The 22,127-nt window shown below is 35.1% G+C and overlaps 1 protein-coding gene across 1 annotated transcript in view; it reads right to left on the reverse strand.

The window, feature by feature from the left end:
* The window catches only part of LOC117435827 (neurexophilin-1-like), a 29,692-nt gene that overhangs the window by 6,383 nt on the left and 1,182 nt on the right, over positions 1 to 22,127 (reverse strand). The gene's annotated exons all lie outside the window — the stretch shown is intronic.

Here is a 22,127-nt window from a genome sequence, read left to right on the forward strand (position 1 = left end):
TAGCAGACGCCCTTATCCAGGGCGACTTACAATTGTTACAAGATATCACATTATCTTTACATACAATTACCCATTTATACAGTTGGGTTTTTACTGGAGCAATCTAGGTAAAGTACCTTGCTCAAGGGTACAACAGCAGTGTCCCCCACTGGGGATTGAACCCACAACCCTCCGGTCAAGAGTCCAGAGCCCTAACCACTACCCCACACTGCTGCCCATACAGCATACAAAACTGTATTGTGTTGGTATTATATTGCAATTGTTTTCCATTCTGTTAATAGACAGCACTATAGTGCAATGTCAGCATGTGCCTTAATGTCTGTGGAATGTTTTCCCAAGCAATCATGGTGTTTTCTACACATAAGAACAATATATATATATATATATATATATATATATATATATATATATATATATATATATATATATATATATATATGCAACAAATGATTCTCTTCATTTTATTTTTAAACAATAACAAATCATTAAATGATCCAAGATGTCCATTAAGTCATTGTATTAAGTCAAATTCCAGCTGACTAGTTGGTGAACCTTAATATATCCAAAAATGGGAAATGCATATACTGTATGCATGTATTAGAAAGCATGCAGGGACCACAGTAGTATTTAGGCTTGCCAATTAAACAGCTGTTGGGCATTCCAATAAATAGCTAATGGTCTTTGTCTGGCAGAATTCTACCAGTTGAGAGCTTGTAGTATTTTCATGTCAAGATGCAATATTAAAGGAGTGGAAGTCTTTCTCTTTGTCTGCCAAGATAAGTGCTGTGGTAGTGCTGAGAATCATCATCAGCCTATCCAGTGCTGGAGGTGACCACAGCCTACAGTGTGCCAAGGGAGCTGTGCCAGCTTGAAGGAGCTTACTGCAGACAAAAACACTTAGTTCTGTGCTAGTTCTGTGCAATCACCCAAGCACTGATTGGCAAAGGGGTTCCTCTGTGTCATGCAATCAAGCTTTTTCTTAAGGAGATGAGGCAGTAGTTCAAGCAGGTCAGTGGCTTTGCCTATTGAATCCTTGTTCCTCTATTTTTTTGGGACTGTCTGCAAAGGTGCCATTTGCCAGTAGTATTGAATTGTGTGGTGGTTTTGTGATGTGGGCTGATCACAAAGTTTCTATTTGATACCCATAAACTTACCCCATGTATCCCACAAACTGTATTTGAACCTTTCCCTCTAAAGGTAAGAGCCAAGCAATATGAATTATTGACATATGACACTATTCCTATTAAAAAGAATCAGAAACAGATAGCTGTCTGTTAAACAACTTTTCATTTCCAGTAAAATGTCCAGATGTTTAGTTCATATTTAAAGTGAAATTATTTAGGTCAGGTTAAACACAGGCTGTAAATAATCTAGACATTTTAAAGAAGCCCTGAAGTGTAATACTGAGATACGGAGGTAATGTAATTAAATCCAACTAATTATACAACAAATCAAATCAATTTAAAAAGCAATTATCTTATTAACATACCTTTATTACACGCTTATCTGAGCTCTAATATAATTAAATAATCAACAAGCATCAATAAAAAACAGACAGGGGACATATTAAATGGAAAATTAGCAGCATGTGCATTCTGAGAGACTGTGAATAAAGTGTGGCTTTTCAGTTTGTGGTTTCTCATATTCAACATAAAATCTATAAATTCCTGAAAATTACAGCACAACAAAATAGGAGGGGGAGATACAGTTAAGGGATATTTACTGTTTGGGAGCATACTGAAGTAACAGTTTCCACAAATCAGATCCACTTTTTATTAAATCAAAGCAGGGTCTGGAACTGCACAGGCAATACAACCCATAACATTCAGTACTAGAAACATCAGAGATAGAGTAGAGATGTGTTAGTGTATTGTCTATGACAACGATTTGGAGGAGAAATTCACATAGCATGACAATTTACCAGGGGGCTGTTTAGGTTTCAGAGATACTTATAAACTCAAAATTAGCAGAATTGTATTTGTGGTTCAAGTGTCACCGAGTACCTAAGACACTGCAATAGGGCAGCAGTGTGGAGTAGTGGTTAGGGCTCTGGACTCTTGACCGGAGGGTCGTGGGTTCAGTCCCAGGTGGGGGACACTGCTGCTCTACCCTTAAGCAAGGTACTTTACATAGATTGCTCCAGTAAAAACCCAACTGTGTAAATGGGTAATGGTATGTAAAAATAATGTATAATGTGTTGTCTTGTAACAATTGTAAGTCACCCTGGATAAGGGTGTCTGCTAAGAAATAAATAATAATAGAATGTACCACTACCGAAAGTAAAAAGACTGTGCTTCTGTTCTAAACAGGACTAGGTGCTTCTTCGGGGACTAACTTGTTACACAAGAAAATGCCAATAGTGCCCTCTCAATGAAGGCTCTACCGAGCCGTAGTGGACCTTGACTTTGGTTAGCGCCCTTGCCATTGGCGAATGAACCATAACTCCAGTCACGGTCCACTTCCACACAGTAGAGCCTTCTTCAATGGGCACTGTCACTTAATTTATGCCATCTCCTATACAATTGGAGGAGTATGAATATAACACTATTTTATACCTACTGCAGTAAATTTCAGATGGTATCCCATGCACATTTTTTGTTACATCATCTTTGTAACACTGTAGCATACATGCATTAGTGCAGTGGTACTCAATTCTGGCCCTCAAGATACATTCCAGTCCAGGTCTTTATTGTAAGCAGGTCCGAAATTAGTTAATTGCCTCTTAGCAGGTTCAGTTAACTATTTCAGAACCTGCTTTGAGAATTGAGTACCACTGCATGACACAGAGGACCATTTAAGTTTAAACCAAGAATATACCCCGGGTGTTGAGGATGTTTTGAGGGCTTTTTATGCTAGGATGGAGGGCTCGTGCCGCAATGTTGACTGGGAGATCTCTGACTGAATACAAAAGATATAACGATAACACAAATAAAAAGGTAGTGAGGGCATGAAGGCAGACATGGATATTATAGAGGAATTCATGTTTGAAGAGAAGGAAATCAAAAATGTGACAGGACATAATAGAACATGTAAAATAAAAAAGTAAGCAACAACAAATAATACAATTGTCTCATAAATAAAAGTAATGGAGAAACAACATTTAAATAAGCAGGAATTCGAGGGAGGACATGAGAGGACATGTAATTGGATACAGAACTGGTTAAAATACAAAAAGCATAGTGTAATTGTGAGAGGTGTAAGTTCGGATTTGGGGAAAGTACATGGTGGGGTACCACAAGGTCTGTACCTAGGCGTTTATTGTTCCTCATTTACATAAATGACTTGCACCAAGATACGCGCAGCTAGATTGTTAAATTGTGTTGCATATGGTATGTCAAAATCCAGGTTAGAAGTATAAAATGAACAGGATGGAAATAGATAAGAAAGACTTTGAAATGTGGTTATTGTGGACTTATTATTAACCCATTGTCATTAGGACAGGTAACTTTGTAATTTTTGGAGCATTTTTAACTGGCATTTACCTGTTATTTAACTTAATTGTTATGATAATTGACTCTAATGTTGGTAACCACAAAGGTTAGATCTAAATGTAATGTATTTAATAACATAAATACAGCTTGTGTTCTCATTTTTTCAAAGAAAAACTAATTTGGTACTTAATGGGTTAAAAGAATCTCACCAATGTGGTGAGGCAATTAAAAAGGCAAAATTAGGGAATGTGACAGGGCCCCTGTTGCCATTTCTCTGACCCTTTGAGGTGGTGCCGGAGATGACCACGGACCCACCCCCAAACAGAAGAGGAACCAGCTGTAGGTATCGAATCGACCAGTGGTGCCATTCTGAGGAGGAGGATATGTGACGGGAGGACCCTGTTGCTGGTTCAGTTGTGCTGCTGCTTAGTTGGCAAGAGGGCTTGCCCAGAGCTGAGCTGATCGGGAGGTCCTGATTGACTGGCGGGGCATGCCCAGAGAGCCTACGCCTGTTTAAGACCACAGCAGCGCCACCGTTTGAGGCTACTGCACGGCCATAGCCATACAGACAGGCTCTATGCGAAAGCTTGCTGTGTTTACATTGAGGAGGAGAGCGTCCACTCTGCAGGAAGGCTCTGCCCAGCCAGGACCACCAGGAAGACTCAGAGTCGCTGGGAGGCCAGGACTTCGGGAGCAACAGCAGTAGGTTAGTTTAGGGGATTTTATCCCAAACTAAGTATAGAGAGGGTTTCGTAGTGTAATAGGTTCCTAGAGCAGGATGTCTCTTTTAGTGAGGCTAGTGCTCGCCTTGTGTGACAAACTTTTATATTTAGCTTTGTTTTCTTTTTTTTTCTTTATTAAATCCGGCGCTAGGATAACCATTGTATTATTCAGTATTATTCAGTGACGACCCACGTAGAATACTGTGCAGTTTTGGTCACCTAACTACAAAAAAGACATAATTGCACTCAAGAAGGTACAGAGAAAGGCAACCAGGCTGATCCCAGGACTTCATGACATGAGTTGTAAGAAAGGTTAAAATAATGAAATCTCTTCAGCCTAGAAGAAAGAAGGGAAACACGGTACTTGATTGTAGTCTATCAAATCATATAGATAAAGTTGACCCAAGACACTACTTCAAATTTAGTACACAGAGTAGAACAAGACGGCGAAGCACTTTTTTACTCAGAGATATAAATGCATGCAATAACCTACCCGGTGTCGTAGTATGATCTAAAACAGATTCTGTCCTTTTAAAATTAGATTCCCCTAGAGGGACGAATGGTGTGCTTACAAGGGTCTGCTTAAATGTGTTGGCCGGTAAAGTGCATGTATCCTGTTTGTCAATATTATACTGGATATGGTTGTTGTTTTGTTTTTTGTTTTTTTTAAGATAGACACTGAGTTTTCTGGTCTAGTCACACTAGTACAAACTTTGATGTTAGCAGAAGTGCCTGGGGTGCTTGATAGCAGGTCAATGAATACCGCTTCAGCTTCCTTGATTCTCAGTAAAATGTATAAATCAGTTGATGAAGGCATTTGCCTTCAGCTGAGTTCCCAGAAGAAAACATGAAAAAAGACCCACTATCCGACAACTGCAGCTCATCTTCTTTTTTTTAGCAACTTTATACTTATGTTTTGTTTGATGTCATTAAACCTCCTTTGGTGTCTGACACACGTTAGATACTGCAGATATGTGGTATAATGTTGGATTTATCACTGAATGAAAACAGAAAAAAACATAAACATCAAACAGAAGAGTTCAGGAATATGACGGATTGGATATAAAACAATGGTTTCATGGTGTTTCTTAGGTGTGTTTTACTATGTGAAGATAATCATGTTTGTTTATTGTATAAAATACTGTACTTGTTCAGGATCTAAGGCCTATTCAAAACTCTCTTAAGAACTGCTTAATTACATAGCAGGCAGTTTCAAAAAGTTAACATCATATTTTGTATTTTAATGTACTGTATCATTATGATAGACAGCAGCAACTTAGAAGTACTTCTACTGTTGCAAATGTAGTTTTTAAATGTAAACCAGTCATATATGGTACATGGTATTATACTTAGCATTACTTTATTCCAGTTTACTGTCGTTATCTATTGACAGTACTTAAGAGTGGCTATCAATTGGTTGTACCAGATGTTAAAGAGCTCTGAAGATGCCTGTACAGTTTTAATGCATGGAGTTTGTGTAAAGGTTCTGGGTTGTCTTCTACAACCTGGAATAGCCACTTAAAGTTTAAGAGAGAAGCTGAATGTCCATGCTGATTCTCACCAGTCTCCATTTTTGAAGGACCCGACTCCACAGAATACCTCAGCTGCTGGTCTCTGTTGAGCACCTGCTCACTACACAATTACGCTTCCTGCTGGGTTTTCCATGTTCATATTTTTCCACACAGATCTCATGTCTACTATTGACTCATCTGCTAGTGAAACCTTCACTAGTATTACAAACTCGCAGAAAATATGTCTTTTTTTTTTTTTAAAGAACTTGTTAGAGTATAACATATTCATATCTGTACAATTTTCAATTCAAGCTAACCACGCAAACACATATATTCTGATTTTGTTTTCCAAAAACTGCACTTTTATGAAAACTTGAACTTCTGTACACACACTGATAGGCTAAAATATATTGGGCAAAACCAGTAAGTAAAATTATTTACTTGATCATACAATTGAATGCAAATTAGAAATGAGGTCTCTAGAGTTTAAAAAAATGTGTAGCAAGAGCTAATGTATATGATTAGTTAAAGCTCAGTTAAAGACACTGGATCATGGTTAATCAATTTACTCTGGTGTAACAGGGTCAATAATGCCCCTGTTATTTTTCACATATTTTTTTGTCACGTGTATGTTTTTATTTTTATCATATTACACTTTGATTTGATAAGTGTACATTTTACATATTATTGACTAACAATGTGTAATTGATTTATCACTTTCTAGTAGCTTCTCCACTTCATTTGTTATGCCTTATTGGGTATCATTGATAGTTTTACGCACCTGAATATAAATAGCCCACATCTCTTGCAAACTGGATGGCCGTCCTGAGGGTTTGTGTCTATCTGTCCCTCCTTTGTTGTGGTTTTGTTTGTGCAGGAGTGGGAACACAATTTTAGTGTTTGGAACGGAGAGTAACAGAGGGAAGTGAAAGAAGCCTGTACATGGACTTTCCTGACGATAAGTATTCGGCTGACATACAGTATGCTGGTTTGAACAATGAGCATGAGTGCATTCGAGTTTTTAGTCAGTAGCTAATCAGAACCTATGGTATGGAAAGTAAAGTAAGAGATTGTTATACATATTTCTCTCGCTCTGATGTTCCCTCCCCTGCCTGTGTTATGTGTTTTGTGTTTTTACAATGGTCAGTGTTTGTATTATTATCCTCTATTTACACCTGCACTAAGCACTTTCTAAAGTGCAATATTGCAGTTTGCACTTTGGTGATTTAAAATGACTATTTTGATCAATCGTAATTATGATGACCTGTTAATGGAAAATCTGTAATTGATCACTTGGATATTGAACAATGCGTTATTGCTCCTTTTAACCATGCTGTCAAATTAAAATGTTCTCATTGATTTTACATGTATCTGTTGTCTGTGTTTTTCTTGGTGACACTGTTCCCCATATTTTAGCTCTGTATCCGAATAAATAGAACCTGATTATTATCTAATATTGTTCTGTGCTTATCTCACTGAACTGGTGTAGTCGGACTACATATTCCAAATAACCCCTCTGTTTGTAGCCCCTCTGAGTGAGCGGGTGTTACATTTTTAATCCAGTAAACTTGTAATACTGTTTAGCTGACCCAAGAGACCTCATTTAAAGTATATGCAGTGGTTAATCAATATGCCAGAACAGCAACCAGAATACATTATTCCACAGAAAGTACACCAGAGAAACTGCACCATGTGTTTTCTGCAGGTACTGGTAATTGTATTTTATAAATGGCTTAGGCTAGTTTCAGTCTTCATTGATTTTGGTTATAAAGTACTGTAAAAGGCGACATAAAAAAAGAATGGCATTTTTATGAAGGAGTCACTGAGCTGTATCTAAAGGTTGAAAATGAATATTTGGCAATGTGAATGTAATCAATGCACTCTGCGAGAGTAATGTATTTGGATATTTATTTGCAGTACATGCTGCAAATACTTACCTTGCCAAACACATTGCTTGGGCAGTCATGCATTTGAAATGAAGTCTTCTTCCAAATCAGTCAAGACACCAGGATAAGATACCGGTTTTGGATATGCAGGACAGATATTTTCAACTAAAAATACATTTGAAATTATTGTAGCCTGTGACAGGCAGCCAATTAGAACATCACTTAAATATTCATTGTAACACTCCGTTGCAGCAAGAATGTTATTAAGACAGCTTTTATCTTGTTAAAACACTGTTGTGAAATGGCACTTCGATAAGATCAGGTCATTTAATTTAACACTTGCAATCAAACCTGTCTATATTTTTATGAAACATTTTATTAAAATGTAAATTGCAAGCCCTATAGTCTTAAACTGATGGGCATTTGCCAACTGTACTTGAGTATAGAAATTGCTATATCAAAACTCCTAGGCAGTGATCAAAAACAACAACATATTTTTCAACAATTTTTAAAAGATTTGGCCACAAGTTTCATATCTGCAATAACGAAAACATGACAGGCTAAATCTCCTCTTACAGAAGCAACACGATCTGAACCTTGTTTCCATCCATGCATTATATAATGTTATTGTTGTTGGTGTTAGTGTTGCTGATGTAACTTTACATACAGTATAACCTAAACTAGCAAGCCTTAGATCATCTCACCCTACAATCACCTTTACTACTGGGGACCTACATCACAATTGCTTTATTAATTGGTTAATTATTTACATACCCCAGGCCAATATTTTATATATCCAATATGTAAATGCAAATGTAATGAAAAAAAACAATACACAGTGGCTGAACTCCATGACACATTATCTCTCTAACAAAAAGGTGAAGTAGAGCAAATTACTTTCTTGGGCTACATTGACATTTTTTTTTTAGATTTTTCATGTCATCATACCGTCATCATACTATAGTTTTCTAGATTTTGGATATGCATGTTCCAAGCGTGGAACATCTAGAGGGTGCAGGCCATTGCCAGTTTGGCACGATTAACATTATTCCATGAGTCAAATTGGTCAAATTTAAAGAACAAATTGAAGAATTGTCATCTGACTGTGACAGAAATACACTTTCTTATTTCCTGTAATCCTGTTGCAAATATGGTGTTAAGAAATACATTTCACACTACATTGAAACAAATAACAAAAGGGCCAATGTAACTCGGTATCAAAAAAAAAGAAAAAAAAGCTAACCAGGGACAGGGCAGAGAGCTACATCAGTGCTTCTCTGAAAAATGTCAAAACAGGTTCATCTGTTTATACTGTAAATCGTGTATACATATATATTATAAATGACATTTTGAGAGAGAGAGAGAGAGAGAGAGAGAGAGAGAGAGAGAGAAATGCTCCTGTGTTTATTTCAAGCTCACCGTGATAGTTTTTACTTGGGTGAGGATTTGGTTTTGTTATTTGTGTTCTGTGGTTGTTTTGTTTAATCCTTTTATTTTGGCTCTGTGAGCTGTATTTGTGTTTGCTGTTTTATTTGAAGAATAAAACTTTTACAACTCCTCAGTTCTGAGTCTCCTTCTATCTCCTGACCAGCTTAGACACCCGGTTATCCTGTCACACATATACAAGTTGATATACATACCTGTAGACTTTGGCTGATAAATCATTGAAATTTCAGCAATATGTCCATTTATATGTGCTAACAATTATTTCAATAATAAGTGCGACAACCATAGCATGCTAGCGACTGCGACTTAGAAGTTCTGCATAGTGTTTGTATTAGATTTTTATGGAAAAAGACACTTTCTGAATTTTAGGAAGGAATCTGTAATTTATTTAGTTTGTGCTAATTTTGAAAAATGAAATCAGAAGGTAATTGCTCCTTCCATGGTAAATTTGCCTACAGTGGAAAACTGTTAATGCAATACCAAAATACTTCCTATAAACTGATGGAAGGAATAATAATTCTGTCTACACTTCCTCATGACAGTTTAACGAAGGTTCACCATGCACACTTTCACACTTCTAAGTACTTGTAAACAAACAGCCCCTGAGCAAATGTAAGCTGCTTAAACATCACTGGCTTTTCTTCCCAGACAGGCATCAGATATCATTGCTATCTATTAGCTCACATACATACATGTACAGATCTTGTGAGAGAAGAAATGTTTTTCCAATTATTATGTTTCAGGTTCTAACCTGAGGGACTATAAATCGTTTCATAAAGACTAATTCACACTGACATAAATCTAATGATATGCCACTCAGAGACCTAAGCCTTTATTTCCACACCATTACTGGTCAAATTTTGGTCTTTGCAAGAATCGTCTTTCATCTACTTAGGTCCTTCTGGGAGTTACAGGGTACAGATGTTAGTTTACAACTTTAAAGAATACTGGGGTAATATACTAGGAAAGGAGGGCAGCTTTGATTGTGGCAGTACATTTGAAAATACTGTCTCAGAAAGCTATTAACTCCCAGTATATCTTACATTTACCCATTCAAGCATCGATTTTAAATTCCCTCAGGAGTTCCAGAGTCTATTGCTTATTACTTAAATGGTCTGTCTTGCAAGGCTGAGATGAACTCATACACTTCTTTCTTATTGCCAGTTTGATGGCTAAAGGTTATTTCCAGTGTGATCCGCTATTGATAATAACCCCAGTTCCACAAATATCTTAACGTCTATTTGAAACAGCTACTAACAACATAATTGGGTATCAGGTATTCCAACTAATCAATGTACGTTTATAAATAAGGTAATAATATGATACGTGCATTCATGATGTATAAATATTTATTAGGCAACTCTATATTCATCAATAATTGTAACTTCTACAGTATAATAAAACAGAAAGATAATCACAAATCAGGTATTTGACCAACAGGTCAAATTTAATTATAAACCTCACAGATCATCTTAGAATATTGAAACTATCATTGAAACTCTCCTTATGGTTAATAATAGCATTAATAACCAACACCTGCTAAGATAATTGACCTTGACAGATGATTTGAATGCTTATTAATAATAAGAACAAGCTTGCCTTGTGTATGTATTTGAGATTTCTTTCTATTTTGTGATTCCTGTGAAGTACATACTGTATGAACTGGGATGTCTACCAAGATATATTAACCCTGACAAGTTATTGTCAGCAGTTCAAGTACCTGTCATTAACCTACCTTTGAGAGTCTCTGACTTCTTAGAGATAAACATAAAATGACTCAGTTACCGCCCTTAGAATATGTTGTCTACAGTAACATTATGAACTGGCTAGTTAAGGTTGTGCATTCAATTAATAAATAAATTGTCCCATGCAGCCTGTACAATACATTGTACAATCATTTAATTATGGATATATATTTCAGGAGATATTTCAGGACTTCTAACTTTGTATTTAAAAAATAGTTTTATGAAATAAACATCAAAACTAAAACTAAAACCCCATATGGCAGTCACTCCCACCTTGGAGAGCAGACCTACAAGTACATGCTAATCGTGATTAACCCTGAAAAGAGACATAACTAACAGAAATCCACTTAAACAGATTGCAGACTCAGAGGAGTCCCCATCGGCACTCATGTTAGCATGATGGCATTGGTGCTACACTCAAAGTCAGGCCCCACAGCCAGCCATGGGTAGCAAGGCATTGCCACCTGCTTACCTGTTACAATATTTGTATAAAGTATAACTAGGTTTGGAGGTGTAGTCCTAGGTCAGAGAGTAAAATCGAATTAGAACCAAACCTCAAGCTGTTTTCAGGCCATTGTGTTTGCTTAATGTTTATATTCAATATACAGTATGCAGAAGACCACATTTAAAAAGAGTACATTTTCAGAGTAACCATACCCTCCTATACATGTTCAAGAAGGAATTAATTACTTAAAGGGTAAGTGCCCTTTTACTGTAGGAGAGCATTTTGTGAAAATGCACCTCTGGTTTTCGGATTTCCTGCGATCATCACACATTATAAGTGTTATGGACTGGTCTAGACAACGTGAGCCAGAATTGTTTTCACATCATCTTTAAGCAGTATAAATAAAAGTTGCAAAGCAGGCTTAGTCACGTCACATTTTTATGCCAACAAATCTGATTAATGTTCGTAATTTTACACCTTGGAGAAAACCATGAGGTTTTCATGTGGGATTGTAGCTCCTGAAAAAGTATTTGTAACTGAAACGAATAATCCCATCCATCAAGACGTGTTATGTACACCTGTAAAAATGCTGCATTGTGTGATTTTTAGTGTTTTCTTGATGATGGAAGCCTTGCCCATGTCAATATAATACCAGTGAATGAATTACTTTTTAAACACTCTGAATGATAAACTGCTTATCAGTTGTGAAGTTCACAGTACATCTAGAGTGAAAATGTACTTCTCTGTCTTACACATTTAAAAAACATGGTATTGTCAAGCCATTTTGTCCTGATAAAAACAGTTTACCAGATGTGTTGGATAAAGTCAGACATTTTGGAATTAATTTGGTTAAACTTAAAACTTTTGTTTTTATTATTTCAACACAGTAATCTTTGGTTTACCCAAGCTATATCAATCAAGTCCAAATTAATTAGCTTTTGCCAAGCCATTTTTGATCATTCTCAAGTTATCAAATGATTAGTGATCCAGTTAATAAGACCTACATTAGACATCTACAGTAACTTTTTTTACTTTTATTGAATATTTAAATATTTCAAATCCAATTGGAAAATGTTACTTGACTAAGATCTAGGCATATGCCTCTTAACAGTTAACAAACTGGCGAATACAGTGCCAGCAGCAAGGTTTAGAAATCTCCACTCATACCTAAGGTGTATAGGGCATCCAGTCTGTCACTGCACACCTGTCTAATTCAAATACCAGTGGAACAAGCTCAGGTTTTACTGGAACAGTCACATTTGGAAAACAGGCTAGTATTTATCATAATGTGGTTAGAGAAGGCAATTGAATGAATATAGTGATTTTACTGTACTGCAGCTTTTGTGGGATAGATCCATTTGCCATCATTCAGCTGTACCTTTCCATACCACTGTATACATTTCTGTCTGTAGTGACAATATTTCATTTAGAAAATTTGACCATGTTAAAAACAGAGCAAAGTGTTTGATAACACTGACTAAAGCCTAGGCAAGCACAGTAAAGCACCAAGTTACTGTATGTTAAAGCATGGTCAAAAAACATGAAAACCAGGATACTCATGAGGAAAACATGTATAAACTGTACAATGAACATGCAGATGTACCTTGGTAATATAGTTTGTTTTGCATTAGAGCAATAAAAACCGAATCTACAGGAAATCAGCAAGTGCTCTTACAGAGCAAAGATCTCAACTGACAACATTAAGGCTTAATTGTGGCAAAATAATTTCATTAAATAAATATACACTGTACACACTATTGCTGCCACTGTTGCCATTTTCTTGCCAAGCCAATCAGCGGAAGTGAAGAGGTTAGCCTTTGTTGCTGTGCCACTTTGGAAATTCTGATGACTATCAAGAGATAAGCTGTGAGAATTCTAAACTAATTTAAATTACCTTACAGAAGCGAGAAGAGAAAAAAACTATAAATATACCAAGTCAAACAAATAACTAAATGACAACCCCTATAAAATATATTATCATTGCTAGGCTACTGTATACTGTAAAGGTGGTTAGGCTGAATTTCACTGAGACAGAAATTAAGTGCTCTGTAGCTATTTTGAAAATAGTTTAGAAAACAACTCTTGAAACAGTATTTAAGGGAGAGAAACACTTATTTTAGCAGATAACAAAACCTGAACACAAGTAAACAATCAAGCAACATGTTCTATTAAAAAAATCAATGTCCTTCTATGGTCTGCCCAAAGCCCTGTCCTAAATCCAATTGAAAACCTCTGGGACTTCATGGAAAAGAAAATGAAAGCTGAAGAAATGAATCACCAAAGTGTGGAATGGCATCCAACACACTCAATGCCACAGAGAATTCTAGAGGTCATGGAAAATAAAAAGTTATTAAATATTTGAACATCTTAACATTTTCCAAAACAAGAAATGGGAAAGATAATGAAGTAGGCCTCAAGGGGCAACATTTAAGGTCAAAACATTTATTGAGCTAAATGTTTACTGTAATTAGCAGCCTACTTCATTTTTAAACAAAACAAGGCTGTTCCATAAATAACCTACTGTAAAGTGAAATTCACAAAATATGTATTAGGATGTCAAGATATGTTCGAAACAGATGAATTGTTCAACCACATCCAGTAATAGAATGGAGAAACCGATCTTTAGCCACAGTATCTCTGAACAACTGTGTGTTGTTAAATCAGTGCCGACTTATCCTCTGTGGAGTTTCTAAATGGCTGCCCATGTCTGTAGGAACTGAACCTGAATAGCTCATAGTGTCATCTGCAGTAGAAGTGGAAAATAAAATCAAGATAATGAATGATTTTAACAAACATCACAAGTTCCAATTACAAAGTGGCTTTTTAAATCTTAATACTGTGCAATGGAGAATTTAAAATGAATACAGTTAGAAGAATATTATCAACAATTTCAACTTAAAATAGTTATTTAGAGTGATATATTGGCAGAAATGACCTACATCCATTTAACAGATTTACTTGAAAATTAGTTAAAAAAAAAAAAACAAGGGCTGGATTTTCAAACTTGGTAACTGACATAAGTAATTAGTAATTCTCTTCAACTAAAAAAGCAATTCACATGTACTTCAACAACATAATTTCACTGAGCAAAACAGAATACTGCATTGTAATGCAAAAGCAAAACAGGTTAATACTTTTGAAGCTAGAAAAGCGAGTACATTTACTCAGGCCGGAAGTGGGTCCCTACAATAACGGTGTAGTTGTGCACAATGTTAACCAAATTAGATATGCTATTATCGATGAAGGATGGAAGATTTTAGCAGACTGCGCCTCACGCGGCTGAAGATAATGATAGAATATAGCAGGGGTTCCCATCCTTTCTTAAAGGTAAGGGGGAGCATATGGGTTATTTTATGTATGTAGGGGGAAGAAAATATATCAAGAACTTCTACTGAAACAACATACATTGGCAGACATTCTGCATTTGTTTATTTATTTATGTATTTATTTAAATAAAAAAATGTTATATTTATAAAGTGCATTAATATACAGTAGTTGCCTATTTTATTCTCCTTACAATCATCCCCTTTTGTTGTATAATAGTATGCACTATTAGCACGGGCAGGACCTGACATCAGTGTTACATTCAAAATAACCCCAAGCACCTAACAGCAGTGTTCATGTAAATGATGTCCCAGGCCCCCAGTTTGGGAACCCCAGCAATTCTGGATGCTACTGTGTATTCATTTGCAATTATTTAAGAAACACAGTAAATATATATATATATATTCAAATGAGGCCCAACAGGATAAACTTGACAGACATTCCAGTATTCAAGTAAGATGACCATGATCTACATCGCTGCATACTCTGTTTTAGGCTGTCAAAGATCACTGATCTCTGATACCTTAGAAGGCATGTATACATCTTGTAGTCTCCATGTCTAGGTGTGTCTGAACTGTTCTAGCTGCAGGAGGTGGCCCAGTTTACTACTATACTTGACTACTATGGATTTCCATTACTTGGCATAGCTGTTATATGACAAGTGCACACAGTTGACAGTTTTAATGAATGAATGAATTCACATCACACGCACAATTAAACAGAAAAAAACTAAATAAAGCATGTAGATTTCACTACATGTACTTCAAGTATACTACATGCAGTTGTTATAAAATTATCACTCACAGTAACTCTGTATCACAGAAGTTAGTTACTCGGCTACAGCAAATCTGGGAGGTAGATGTTCATTATTTCGAAAGAATGAGGGAGTTAATCACAGTGACTCTGTAATGGTTATAATGGTTAATGATGTTGCACATTAGGATTAGTGACATTTTCTTTTGCATAATTATTAATTCATAATTAGTTCTACTTATACTTATATATAAGTTCATATATATATATATATATGAACAGCCTAATTCTAGACGCGATTCATATGAACTGACACATTGTAAAGTGGAGGTACAGAAGTGGGATATACAGAACTTTGAAAAAAAAAACAATTAGACAAGCGTGAGATTAAATAATGTTCACAGTGCAGCTTCAACCTGTCATGTCACTAATGGCATATTTAAATAGAGTGTGTTGTAAAGAAGTAAGACGTAAAGCAGGGAAATCCGTAATCAATATCCACTTACACGGTTTTGTTTGCTACTGTTCTTAATGAGAGCAAAAGACTTGTCGCACATTTACGGGCTGATCAATTCCCATCACGCTTACTTATTGAAGAGCGTCAATCAATCAAACGTTCCAATACTGAAATGTTCATTGACAGACACTTTTAGTTATCACAGCCCCCAAAGGGCAGCTTTGTCAGTATGGCAAAGAGGATTACAGGACAGTCACAAGGAATGAAACACATTTTGAGTGACACGTTTTGGAAAGGAAATTATTGAGCAGTGGTTTATCCCACACAAATCAAAAAAGGTACACTTTTACAGTGAATTGCCTGTATTTTAGTTTAAACACAGATACCCTCTCAATGAAAGACTGCAAGAAACCTTACCAAAGGGATTGAACATTAATGACAGGTGGTTTGTTATTCAATAATATTGAGGTTTACTGGCTGGTAACAGTAGGTGATGTACAGTTCAGGTGATCGTTAATATAGGTTTTACTGTATTTGAGATGGATCACTTATTAAGATCATTACATTAAACAGCTCAACGAGTTGATGTTATGTACTGTATTTAACCCTACACAGTGAAGAATGGAAGAAGCAGTACAACTTACAAATGTGTTGTTTGATTTAAGCTAAATGTTTAGAAAACTTTAACCATGTAAGGGATCGCGCCCTGGATACAAAGGCAATCGAAGGTAATGGTAAAAATCGACAGGAAGGATGAATTATAATTACTACAACTATTTTCACACTCAAGGCACTATTTGCCAAAGATGCTGTACCTTATCAGCCTTTTTTACTGTAAATTATAATTGAATGGCTTCTTAATGTGACAAAGTTTGTCTTAACGGGTTTACTACATTAACATTTTGTTTTTCTTCAGCATAATACAACAACAATAATAATAATAATAATAATAATAATAATAATAATAATAATAATAATAATAATAATAATAATAATAATAATAGTTAACATTTAAAAAATACAGTAATTGGTAGATATTTTATGGTTTTGAGTTTTGGTATTTTATTTTGTGTAATAATAAAATATATCTAGCATTATCCTAGTTGCCAGGCAAATAATAGTACGGTTGGGGTATGGGTTCAAATGGTATGCATTAACAAGGCCATTGAAGGCAATGTAAAACTCTTCAAGTGAAAAAGTTGTATTCGTTGCTTAAATATCTCACTAAAGAAATGAGCACTTTGTGAAGAAAAACTTCTCTGTCGTAGTGCATAGAATCCATGTATGTATGTATGTATGTACAGAATAAGACTGTGATGATATGATAAGGAAAACAGGTAGGCTACATGTAATTTGTAGTACAGAATATTACTATGAGCTAGTGATTACTCATTTAACATGAGAGAATCCGTGGCATCCTGCCTGGTATGGACATATATGGTTAGAGTGATACTGGCATACAATACTTAATGCTGGTTCCTGGTGATCCCAACAAGAAATATACTTATCTCTGTGAGAAAAGTGGAATGAGGTCGTCATGAGTAAGAAATAACAAGATAAACTTGAGACCCGAGGGATCATTCATATGACGATTTTTATTATCTCGTATAGAATGGAATTGCTGGTCACATAAATCAGTTTTGTTAACCATTGTAAGAAACAGAGGAGAAGAGAATGGCTCCGCGATCTCAACTGCAAGTGACTGCCGCAGTCATTATAGGAGCTGTCACGGTGCTGAAGCCGCGTCTTCACAGATACGGATTCAGGGGTTTTGTACCAGGTTTGATACACAACGTTGTTATCTGTCTGACGTGTTGGTTAAATACTACATAAAATGTAATACACGACAAATAATAAAATGTATTATCTACACGGTCAAATGTATACAGCAATTATCACCCTCATTTATTTGACTTTATACTGTAATATGCTGTAGGTTTTTGGAGGGTAACGCCACATGACTTTACTTCATGACAAATTTACACAGGAGACTCGAACACGCCGAAATGCTGCATTTACAAACAGATATTTGTAACATATATTCTTGTTCTTACAACAGAGTAGGCTATGGGAGAAAAGCCAAAGTAAAATGAAAAACCATTTGTTTAACAAAATTATCTGTTCGGGACTAAAATTCTTTGCACTTAAATCTTTATTGCAACCCGTTTTTGATTTTTATATCAGATATATTTATGGGTCAGGAGATCTCAATTCGTTCAATATGTAAGGCGTGGAACGCTATAGAAAAATTAACGTCTGTATTCAGATCCTACTCTTTAATAACGTATTTATTTTATTGATGGACAAACAGTCACTCCTGTGTTTAAAATCGATTGTTCCTGACTAAGATTGGTCTTTGCAAGATTGCCATGTGCTGTAGATGATATAGATCAAAGACATATCGGACCTAGTATCTTAATTATATTTTCAAATTAACAAGATTGATTTGCTTGTGTGTGTGATCAAATGGAAGCTTTATATATATATATATATATATATATATATATATATATATATATATATATATATATATATATATATATATATATATAACGTTTAGTTAATATCACTCTTCTTCCTTAAGAAGACATTCAGTGTTTTAGGGTCCTAAGATAACATATAGCAAAATGCACATTGTTAAATCTAGTTGAAGCCAGAGTTCAATACATTTTTATATCCGTCAAATGTTTAAAGGTTACACATCGTATTCTGTTATCCAAACCGTTGTGCACTATTATAATAAGCTAATAAATCGTAGCTTCAAAGGTTATTTCAAAACACGTACCCTACAGCAATTTAGCTTGGGAGCGATGTTTGATATGAGTTTGGCACGTCCTCCTGTCTATCTGACAGATCGTGCTTTGGAAATTGCTGGTAATATTCATCTGGGGAGCACTTTCATTAAACGTAATTCATTCGACTTTCACAATAAATGGAATGACTTCCTTACTGTGGAGCCTTTTTATAGTTGATGAAGTGCTTTTCAGACTCAGGTTTTTACATTAGTGTCACATCCCTTAAAGCAGAGTCGTCAACATGTCAGTCTTTACAATAAAACAAAGCTAAAACCATGTTTGAAAAGCTTCCCAGTGGCTGTTTAACACCGATTTACTGGCGGTGAGGTAAATTATAAACCTTGTCAGGGTACAACCTATATAGGCTAACTATAAATGGTTTGCCTAGTTGCAAAAATGCAAACCTCCGGCAAAGCATGTAAAGGTTTAACACACCAGTGACTCATATCACTCCACTAACAGGAGCTGCTATGTTGTATATGGAAGATGAAAACTGAGAATTACACTTGCATTTAAGAAAACAAATACCTCGACTGTGCATTTTTAGATACTTATAGTGGAAAACATAATTCCACCTATGTAGAGGTCAGTTGTCCCAAACAAATGTGAAGTATTTTGACTGTATGTTGTAGTTAATCTGTTTAAAATGATTTTAAGTTTTAAATGAATTATTAAACTAAATTGTATGCAACAGATTGTAAACCATCTTAGTGACAGGTGTTTATGGTTTACAGTGTAAGTTGCACAGGGTTCAAGCGGTCCAGATGTGGTTTTGTCAATAGGACATGATCTGGAACCTCAAAGAAGTAAGTGTACCTGGTGTTCAAATAATCCTGTGAAACGCTGAGGTTCTTGTCTATGGAAGTATGTAGACAATGCATTAACAAAATAAACCCCTATGCTGTAAATCTGAAAAGTAAGGCTGCATTAAGAACTCTTAATTCTAAAAAAAACCTACAAAAGTAAAGAGAAAGAAACATTGATTTGAGGCATTTTTCAAGAAAGAAAATGGTAAAAATACACCCGTTTCTTGATACAAAATTACAAACGTATAAAATAAATACATAAATACCTATATCTATGTATGTAGATATACAGTATAAACCTACAATATAGATTTTAAATGCCATATAATTTTATAAAATGGTTCCAATTATTCAATTTAAAGAGATCACTGGGTGCATATTTTGTGGAAGTACTTTTTTACATGTAAAAACAAATCCTCTGAAACAATCTGTGTGTAGAGTGGAGTGTGGGTATATAACTGAGCTTCTTAGAGAAACAAAAAAAGAAACACCATACACGTTAGACTCATAAAATAGACTACTGCATACCAGTGTATTTTAGATTAGCTGCACGGTACTTTAGCGCATAACACACATGCTGTGATTGTCAAAACTGTCAAATGTGTTAAATGTGAAAAAGGGAAAGTATTCAATGCAAGATTATTATTAATATTATTATTATTATTATTATTATTATTATTATTGTCTAAATTTGAATCATTTTACATTTGTGTGCAAAACTAGCAACATTTAGTAACATTTTATTTTATTTTTTTACATTATGCAAGGTCTAAAACATGAACAGTGTGATACATTACCACTTGGGCAATATGTGAATCTATCTCTTTGAACTCTAACCAAAATGTGTGTTAATTAAACATAAATCGTATGCGCTAGACTTTAATAAAACAGCAGGAAGTGTTTAAAATGTGTTGCATGAGGTCTGTTTGGATTTGCACTCACTATATAGTGTACAGAAAACAAGTGATGCTATGACAAACACCGTGTTGCTTTCCTTATTTTTAGAAACAGCTGCTCGTTGTTATATTATAAAGCACAAAAGAATAGTTAAACTTAACTTTTTTTTAATAGCATGCTCTAATTACAGTGGGGCGCGGTCCAATTTCACTGTGCAGTTCTTAAAGGAAAATATAGATAACTGAAGTTAGACGTACAACTATGGACATAAGTTTTCCGTCACCTTATAGAATTAACTGCTTTTCCTTCATGAAGTCGAATTAAACCTGCTGAATAATGTTACGTTAACATATTGAATTTCATACCGATTTGTAGTTTTCCATATACAACAAAAAACTGAACACATTTGAAAAATGTGACATTTTGAAATCTAAAATGAAATACTGTGGCTTCCGGTAGACTTGTGTGATACCATTTTGTAGTTTCTTTGATTAGATGATGTTAAATAAAAGATCTACATTATATTCATATAGCTTTTTTTTTTTTTTAAATTGTGTCTCAATCCTAAAATTCTACGTGATGCACAACTTTTGGTCACAGCTGTATCTATAGTTGTATAATGAAACACAATACCGTGGTGGTCGTTTTAAAAAGCCCGGTTGATTATTGCTTAAACTGGATTTTGTTCAGAATTCTTAATACACTAAAATACTACAAGCTACCGAGTTTAATTAATACATGTTTATCAATTAACACTTTCAATAAAGTAGCAACAATCAGGTCTTTTTCTGCATATTTTGCATACGGTGCTTACTTGTGGAGCTCATTAACAGTAAACAGTAGTTGTTTTTACTTTTAATTCTTTATCCTCATTATATTCTTTAATAAAAAATAAAAACCGAAAATTACAGTGTGTGTTATTTAGTCAGCTCCTGTGAAGAAGCGTTTGGGTAATGAAATCTGTAAACGATAATTGAATCAGTTTAATTAGATGAAATGCTCCCCGTATACAAATAAAGAATAATTAATGTGCCTGTTGTCCAAGCTGTACCGCATTAGAACACATTCTCTAGAGCTGGTAAGTGAATGAACGCAGTTAAACGACAAACAGGTCTTGTAATGTACAGGGTGATAAGAAAGTAAGTTTACCCCATGAGCTATGATGCGTTGATGTGGTAAACTTACTTTCTAATCACGCTGTATTTCACTGGTATTTTTTTCGTTTTCTTGTGATGTGTTTGTTTGCGCCCTGTTGTTCAGGTGTAATGTGTGTACTATTTGACAAGCGGCAGTTTAAAGCTTTTGAAATGACATACCGGTATTTACATTGCACTGTTAAATAATGCTGCTGTGGGGTACAATATTTATTTATGTGTAGAAATAACAACACGAACAAGAGTAGAATGAGATTGCTGTATAATAGTTGAATGACAAATCAATTCAAGTTAAACTGGTAGTTTTATATTTAGGACGATCGTCCAGCACAGATGGGTGCTCTTTGAAGTCTTGTGAACAACTTAACTCAGATACTAGGCGCCCTCCAGAGGACGCTTTTTACCACTACGCCGTTATCTATTACATCATCTGGTGGTTTACTTAATGCGCCAATGGACATATCAAATAAGCAGGCAATGTCTGGTTACATCCTTACAGTGTAAGACCATTTACCTTATAATAAATCAGAAACATTTTACCTTTTATTTGATTTAATAAAGTAAATAAGGTCGTGTATTTATGTATTTATTATTTATTTTTAGCCAACGCAACTTTAATAGACAGTTATATCAATGTTTGGAGTATGACATTTTAATTTCATAAATACAAATCAGATTGCATTGTTTGTTTGTTGTTGTTGTTGTTGTTGTTGTTGTTTTAGGCTATAACTCTATTTAAGGTTTAGGATAGAGCA

Source organism: Acipenser ruthenus, chromosome 3, assembly GCF_902713425.1.
Source record: "Acipenser ruthenus chromosome 3, fAciRut3.2 maternal haplotype, whole genome shotgun sequence".
Lineage (NCBI taxonomy): Eukaryota > Metazoa > Chordata > Actinopteri > Acipenseriformes > Acipenseridae > Acipenser > Acipenser ruthenus.